This window comes from Equus caballus, chromosome 2 (genome assembly GCF_041296265.1).
Source record: "Equus caballus isolate H_3958 breed thoroughbred chromosome 2, TB-T2T, whole genome shotgun sequence".
In the NCBI taxonomy this organism is placed as follows: Eukaryota; Metazoa; Chordata; class Mammalia; order Perissodactyla; family Equidae; genus Equus; species Equus caballus.
The window spans coordinates 4,672,598-4,681,214 of NC_091685.1; the positions used below are offsets into that span (position 1 = coordinate 4,672,598).

At 52.2% G+C, this 8,617-nt stretch overlaps 1 long non-coding RNA gene across 1 annotated transcript; it reads left to right on the forward strand.

The window, feature by feature from the left end:
- The first annotated feature begins 384 nt into the window (after positions 1 to 384).
- On the forward strand, positions 385 to 5,442 carry LOC102149976 (uncharacterized). Its single transcript, XR_289777.4, has 3 exons — positions 385 to 665; positions 1,846 to 2,019; positions 2,230 to 5,442. It is a non-coding gene; the product is annotated as an uncharacterized lncRNA (long non-coding RNA).
- Positions 5,443 to 8,617: the final 3,175 nt, after the last annotated feature.

Consider the following 8,617-nt stretch of genomic DNA (forward strand, 5'->3'; position numbering starts at 1 on the left):
TAGTGCCTAGAAGAGGCTAGACACTTAGTAGGTGATCAATAAATATTGTTAAATGAAGGGGAGAACGCGTCAGTATGGAAGATGCCAAGGTGGGGGAATGAGGTTATGGGGAATTCCCGAGATTTCTGTTGGGTCCAGAGTGGCACCAGACCTGGTGCCAGCATGAATTTTTCAGACTCAGAGCTGGCTCCAGCACCCTGAAAGGGACGTGCTCTTCCCCTGCAGCCGGCCTTGAAAGGCACGCCGCCGGTAGTCTCCAGCGGCCCGACAGGTTCCTGGAATTCTGTGCCTGGGAGACAGTCTATTCATGGAAAGGCAAGGAGCTGCCTTCTGTGAGTTCATGATCTAAAAAAGGAAACTGCTGTCTGCGGGTAAGAAAAGGATTAGAAGCTCAAGGCCTCTACTTCCTTGGAAGGCATTTTCTGCCCAAGTGAGATGGCCCTGGGCCCCTGTTTGGGGAGGGCTGAGACTGGGGAGATGCGTGCCCGTGGAGGAGGAAACCTTGTCTGGGAGCCGAAACAAAGGGCTGAGAGACGGGAGGGCGTGTGGATGGAGGGCTGGCGACAGCCTTGCTCCGGCAGACACATGAAAGGGCTCAGATTCCTGGAAAAAGCCAGCCGCTCCCTCTGCTTCCAGAGATCTTGAGAAAGATACAGCAAGCCCAGGTCAGTGTGGAGAGCTATTCTCAACATGCGGAAATGGGGACGAGGGAAGAGAGCTGGCCTAGCAGGCAGGAGGGGCTGGCTGGGGCCTGACTGTGACTGGTGGCCTTGGCCAAGTCCTTGCCCCCTCTCAGCTTCCGTTTCCCTATCTGTAAAAAGTTGGGGTCCTTTCAAGCTCTGGGACTCTGTTCTGGGGCTGAATTCCCTTTCTTCCTCTCCCCGCTCCTCTCCTGTATTGGATTCACTAATGCTCGTGTTCCCATCCACGTCTGACAGGAGTCCTGGGCTCCGGTTGCTCCTGGAGTCAGTGCCTCCTCTACAGGCGTGTGGAGGCTCTCACAGAATCACCCAGCTCTCACCCTGGGTTTCTGAAGAGCCCCTTTCCCACCTCCTGGCCAATCCACTCCGACCCCAGCCCCACTCACCCAACATCTGATGTCCCATAAGAACTCACGCTCAGCCCATTCAAACCAAATCACGGTTCCCCCTAAGAGGCCCTGTCTCCCGGCTCAGGGCTCGGGGCGTGGCACCTCCACTCCCCCAAGCATGGGGGCAGGGGCAGCAAGGCCAGAGTCTGGGAGAAGTTTCATCACCTGCTACCCTTTCTGGGCCCGGTTTCTCGACAGTGAAATGAGGGGTTGCGCTGCGGTTTCTAAGGCAGCTGAGAGGCCTGAGAGCTCTGATTTTACTCTCAAATCTGCCACTAGCCTGCGGAGTGAGCCTGGCCGAATCATTCCTCTGTGTGGCCTCAGTTTCCCCATCAGTAACTGAGATGGTGGGACCAGAGGAGTTTTAGACCGGGGGAAGTGGGAAAAGCACTGACACTGGAGGCAGGAGACCTGGCTTCACTTACTTGTCAGTTCACCCTGCGGCCCTGGGCCAGCGCCTTCCCGGGCAGGCCACCACTTCCCCCTCCAGGTCGGATGGGAGGGTGGGCCCATCTGCTCTGCCAGGGCCCCTCCCCTTGACCCTGACGCTCTGGGACTAGGTCCCTTAGGCCGTTGAGCTAACAACTCCAGGATGTGTTTGTCTCCTCTCATCACTCTGGAAGCTTCCAGATTGTTCTTTGGAACAATTGAAGGCCCCTTAATCACTGTGGCTCCCCAGGCAACTGGAGAAAACTTGGCCAGCAGGAGCTTATATTCCATTATTTTAAACAGAAAAATTTATATTGTGTTCACAGCCCACCTAAAGAGCCCAGCCAATTTTCCGAATAACCCTAAAATACTCTTAAACATCTATTGAACAAACCACTAAGGATTTCTACATAATGTGAAGGATTGACCTCAGTGGATGTTAGTGACGCACAATGGGACTACAGTGTTGGACACACATTCTAGCGTCTGCCAGTGAAGAGGTACTGTAGTGTAAATTACAATAAAACGGTATGTTAAATATGCATCAAGCACAAGAACCACTTAGCATAATAAAATAAATAAGTAAGCCAATTGGAATAGTCGCACTAATCCATAGGAGAGTTGCCTGGGCGAGGTGCAGGGCACGGAGGGGATGGTGGCTCCCAGGTGGGAGTGAGGTTGCCTGAGGTGGGTCTGTGTCCACGTTCCAGGAACCGGTGGACGCCTCCTCTTCCCGACACTTCAGACTCAGGCAGCACGTGGCAGTGACCCAGTGCTGAAGCGGAGATGAATCGTTGGGATGGAATAAACCAAAGTAGCTGTCTGCTTGCTTTTCCTATGCTGACAGTCCTTCAGCTCTGGGCTCCAGGCTCTGCTCAGTGCACCGTCAGTGTGATCCATCTGCTCGAGTCACAACCATGCTCACCTGGTCACCGTCGGTGTGCCTGCCTGGCACGGGCATGGGGGATGACGGGCACATCGTCATGGTCCAGCTCGTTCCCTTCAAGTGCCCCCTCGTCCCGCCCGACTTCTGCTCCTCCCACTGAAGGAGGGCCTTTCGAGGCCACTTAAGCTCGCCCACTTCCATCACAGGTTTTCCAATTTCCTAGAAGGTATTTTCACTTAACACGTGAGGAAGATGCCAGCAATAATGCGTTTGAACAATGCAATAAAAGGGTGTGACCAATGGAGAACAGACTGAAACAGGACTTTGGGGCCCCGCATGCTCTCACCAGGGCTCCCTCATGGCTTAAACATTCTCACTGGTGCCCGAGCTGGCTCCTCAGGTCGGGGTTCCGTCAGGGCAGTGACCTTTGGGTAACAATTCTGCAAGTCATCACACTGAGTATTCAGATAATGAGAGTTCAGATTGCAAGGGATACCCGAGCTTTATCGGTTATTTGTAATTCCCACAACTGTTCAGCAAGGAAAGTCCTTGTTATTCCTGCTTCACAGATGGGGCCTCAGAGGGCTGGAGGAACCCGAAGGCAATCAAGCCTGTTGACCCTCAGCCCCTGTTCTCCCACCACACATGTGGCCCCGCCTACACTGGGCTCTGCTTCTCCACCCCGTCCCCCAATCCCCTTTGGGCCATGTGGGGATTTTCTGTTGCCTTCAATCTCTCCTTTGGCTCTCTTCTTCGCCCCCCACTAACCCCACAGCCCTCAGTAGCCGCCCTTCTCTTCCCAGCAGGCACAGAACATTACTACCTGCCTAATCCCGTGCTACTTTGCCCCTAAAAAACAAAAGGTGGGGGAAGACATACACAGCCAAGCGAGCCCTGGCTCCCTCTTCTCCAGCCTGCAGAGGAGGGCGCTGCCCCCCGGAGAAGAAACATACAGCCCAGCCCCAACCCCGCAGTCCCTGGGCAGAGGTCTGTGACCCCCACCCCTCGGTGACCAGGTGTCCTCTGACCTCGCTGGACGGAGCAGAGGATGCTTTGGTCCTCTCTGCTCTGTCCTAGACAACCTGCTTCACGCCACGCCTTCGGTTACTACTTCTAAGTGGATAAGTCTCCACGTGCAGCCTAGAAGCTCTCTCCTGAACCTCAGGCCCCTCCCTGGATTCCCAACCCCACAGGGCTGCGACCTCAGCATCCTCTTCAGGTTTCAGTGCCCATCCGGTCCCTTCTCCTCCTTCACTCTGCACATCTCATCGATGACCAAGTCTGCTGACTCTGCCTTGAAAACGTCTTTCACAGCCATCCCTCTCTCTGTGCTGAGACCCCCAGCTCTGCTCTAGGCTCTCCTGGAGACCACCGCAACAGCTTCCCTCCTGGTCCTGCCTCCTCGGTCCAGTTCACCCCTTCATGGCAGCCAGAGTATCTACTCTAAACTCTGCTCTGATCGTGCCATCCCCCTCTGCTTAAGATCGTTTAGTTCATCAGAAACCCCAAATGTGATTAAATTAGGCAAGAATCAATTTACTGTTAGGACGCTGGACGAGCTCAACTAATTGTGGAAAGGGCAGGAATGGAGACCAGGCCACCTCCACTCAAATTCCACTGGGATTCTCAGCTGAGGCTCTGTATTTCTGCTTTCCTGATATCCTGATTTCATTCTCTCCTAATTCGCATCAGTTTCCCCCATGGGATGGCAACATGGCACCTGCCATTCCCAAGCCTTATCTTCTCTCTGTCACCACCAGCACCATCTGCCACTTTGCCTCTAGGTTTAAAAAAACCCCAGGGACACTCACTTGAATGAGGTGCCCACCCCTGGACCAACCAACTGTGGCCAGGCAGTGGGGCCGTGCAGCAAGGGAACGACCACGTCGGGCCCATCCCTGCGTATCAGGGCCTTCCTCGAGCTGAGGGAGACTCAGAGAGGTAGGCAGCCGCCCTGATTGGTGGTGTCTGCTGCAAACGGTTCTCACTCAGGTTAGTGTTCATCTTACTTTAAGTCGGGGATCACATGCCCCTTTGAGAATTTGATCAAAGGCATAGATCTCCCTAGAAAAATAAACATCCTTACAAAATTTGCATACCATGTCAGGAGATTTGTAGACCTTCTGAAGTCCAGTCTATGGACCTTAAGTTAGGAACACCTGCCTTGAAATAAAAGTCCTTTGCCCAGTGTCCAAGGCCTGGCACGATCTGGCTGCACCTCTCTGCGCGGCCCCCGGCCTGGGCACCTAGCCCGCAGCCACGCCCAACTCCTCACACGTGCGGGGCGCTTCACGGTTCAGTCCGTGCTTCCCCAGCCCCACGCCACGCTTTCAGTTCAACCTGCAGAACTCAGCTCGTGGGTCGCCTCCTCCGGGAAAACATCCCTGATTCCGGTCTGCCCCGGCTGAGTTTCTAGATTCAATTGCCTCTACACACCCCCAAGCATCATTACAAACAATTCCTGGTAAGGCTTGAAAAACATCTGGAAACTTTCCACATAGTAACAGAGGCACAGCGCGCCGACGTTTACGGAAAGCAGTTCTTGCCCAGCTCCCGGTAGATGTTGCTGTGTTCTGGGTGCAGCAGCGCAAATACAGCCCACCGCCTGTCTCTGTATGGCCTGGGAACTAGGAAGAGTTTTTCCATTTGTAAACAGTTGGGAAAAAACTCAAAATAATAATAATATTTTGTGACACATGAATGCTATGTGAAATTCAAAAGCAGTGTCCACAGACGAAGTTTTAGTGGACACAACCACGCTCGTTCATTTACGTGCTGTCCATGGCTGCTTTCACACTACAACAACAGAGAAGTTGTGACAGAGACCTTGTGGCCCTCAAACCCCAAATATTTACTATCTGGACCTTTACAGAAAAAGTTTGCTGGCCTCTATTCTCGATACTCTGAAGAGCTACCATATTTTATTGACAGTAAGATGCCAATGAATCACAATATCAGAAATGTTAAAATTTCAGGGGGAAATGGCTGTTTGGAACTGACTAAATAAATTGCTCTTGAATGCTTTTTATGTGCCGAACAATATGTTAGTTATTTTATGTTCATTTTCCTAATTAATGATTCCTAATTATTTATTATCCCTAACGAAACTTTTCCCAAGAGGAAAGAACTATTATGTCTATGCTATAGAAGAGGAAACAGCTCAGAGACATTAAGTAACTCGCCCCAGGCCACACAGAGGAATCAAAGCCTGACTTTTTTCCACTCCACCAAACTGCTCTCTGACTCAGTGCCTGTCCAGATCCTTGGTGCCTTCCCCCCAAGCTGGGCTTCCTCCATAATCAAGAGCAACCTGAAGGTCCTCCCGCCCACGAGGCTCTGCGAATGCTGCCTCCTCTGCTGGCACACCCCTCGCCCCCTCCTCCTTCCCTGCCCGGCCGAGGCGTCACTTCCCAAAGTGGATGGGTGCCCTCTTTGTGCTCCCAGCAGAGTGCCAGCTTCTCGCTCTTTCTCCGTGACTAGACCGTGTTCTGCAGAGATGGGAAACTTCCATCCCCGTAAGCCAGCACCTAGCACAGTGCGTCACTCAGGGCAGGCACATCCAGCACGTGGACTGTCTGAGCGAGGGAGGAACGGAGGGACGCTCACACCAAGCACAAGAGGATGAACATTTTTAAACTACACCATATGGTCCACTTGGTTCCTGGTTCTCAAAGCCAGCCTCACCCCCTCTGCCTCCCACACTTCACAGACCCTCAAGGTGAGCAGCGAACACAGCTGGCGCCAGAGGACTCGCCCAGAGAGCTCTTTTCTCCAGAAGCCACTCCACATGAATGTCATCTCCCAGCTCTGCTCCCCTGGGACCCAGCTCTGTTCTCCACCTTTTCTGTCTCTCGTCCTCCTGCCCAGCAGCGCATTACTCCCTCTCTGGTCTGACGTTACCGCCGTGATCTCGGGGGCCAATCAGAAGGATGCTGCTCAAAGCTCCCCTCCGACTCCCAGTTCTGCACTCAGAGATCCCCTCCAGAGGCCTGGGGACTCCTCCGCTGACCCTGGACTGAGCTCTGAGGATCCAGGGGCACAGGTATCTCCTGCTCACACCGCCAGCCCCTCCCCTTGGGCTCCGGGGAAGGGTTCTTCCCAGCCCCAGCCAAAGGCAGCGCCACAGCGTTTTTAAATATCACATCACAACCAAGTTCATTTTATTTCCAAAAGGCAAGTTGGTTCAACATTCAAAAATGAATCAGTGTAAATCAGGATTTCTTAACCTGGGCACTAGTGACATTTTTGGTTGGATAACTCTTTGATGTGGGGGCTGTGCTGTCATTGTAGAATATTTAACACCCAGCTTCTACTTACTAGGATACCAGCAACACACACCCCCAGCTGAGCCAATCACAAATGTCACAGACATTGTCACATGTCCTCTGGGGGGCAAAACGCAAAGTCAGTCTAGAACCACTGATATCTTAATAACAGAACAAAGGAGAAAAATCTATAAGATTATCCTGACAAAAGTAGAGAAATCATTTGATAAAATTCAATTCCAGTTCATGATTTTAAAAAAATGTTTTGCAAACTAGAATAGAAGGAAACTTACTTAACCTGATAAAAGGTATCTACTCGAAAAAACTCTACAGTAACACACTTGCTATGGATGGAATTGTGTTCCTCCAAAATTCTTATGCTGAAATCCTAACCCCCATTGTGGCTATATCTGGAGACAGGGCCTTCAGGAGGTAACTAAGGTTAAGTGAGATCATTAAGGTGGGGCCCTGGTCTGATGGAACTAGTGGCCTTTTAAGAAGAGGAAGAGACACCAGAGAGCTCTCTCTCCTGTCATGTGAAAACAGAGCAAGATGGCGGCAGCCTACAAACCAAGAGAAGAGGCCTCAGAAGGAAGCTGCCTCGCCAGCATCTTGATGTTGGACTTCCCAGCCTTCAGAACTATAAGAAACAAATTTCTGTTGTTTAAACCACCCAAGCTATGGTGTTTTGTTCTAGCAGCCACAGCTGACCGTTATAATCCTTAATGGAGAATATTGAAAGCTTTCCCCCTGAGATGAGGAAAGAGACAAGGATGTCTGCCAACACTGATTCTATTCCATTTTACTGGAGAGCCTAGCCAGGGAAATAAGTAAGGAAAAGAAATAAAATGTGTAAGGATTATACAGGAAAAAAATAAAACTCATTGTCTGCACATGATGTGCTTGTCTGTATAGCAAATCCAGAAGAATCTACAGATGAACTTAGCAAGTTCACTATACCCAAGGTCAGTAAACAAAAGTCAGCTGGTTGGGTTTTTCTATAAACCAGCAGGAAACAATTAGACAATGAAAGTAATGGAGACCATAATCACACAGCCTCTTCCCGCCCACTGGGCTACTGTGAGGGTCACGCTGGATGGTTCCAGCTGAAATAGCCTGAATATCAGTGCTTCCAGGGACAGAGGAGGCTCCCCGTGTCCTCGAGTCCTAGGGGGGAGGCTGGGCTGGCACTTGAAGGATAGGAAACAGTGAGGAACAGGAACCTACAAACTCCAGTCCTGGTCACCTCTCCCCCACCTCCCACCCTGTGACCCTGCCACACGGGCCCCTTACCTGTCCTGTCCATGTGCCTTTGCACATCTGTTCCCCTTGTCCAGGATGCCCTTCCCTTTCACTTCATCCAGGGAACTCCCGCTCACCCTTTAAGACCCAACTCAGATGTGCTCCTTTTGTGAACACTTCCCAACCTTTCCCAAGGTGTCCTCCAAGCTCTTCCACGTGGGCCCCTCATTTCAGCAAACACGTGTTTTGTGTGTCCTGGGCGGTGTGAGATTCAGATGAAGCAGACACAGTCCCCACCTATAAAGCCCCTCAGCAATCCTCCACACTCTTGCTCTTCCTTTATTGATTGACCCAGTGCAGAAGGTCCAGGGGGACTCAGAGTCCCTGGAGAATGGAAGGTCACTAGACGACAGGACCCCGGGCCCGTGAGCAACTGTGTGCAGCAGAGCCCTCCTCACACCCGGCCTGCACTGAACTGGGAGGTGAGCGAGAACTCGCGCTGGGAGAGCAGCCAGCATCACTTACTCTAACACGCCCAGTGTCTGTCCCAGCTCCCGGGTCACACAGATTAGAGCGGGAGGGCGACCCAGAGGCAGCTGAGGGCCAGGGTCCTGGGCAGGAAGATAAGGAGGACAGCGGAGAATGCCCCAGCCTGGGGGCCAAGGATGGGGCCCTTCTCTGCAGCAGAGGTGACCTGGCACTAGC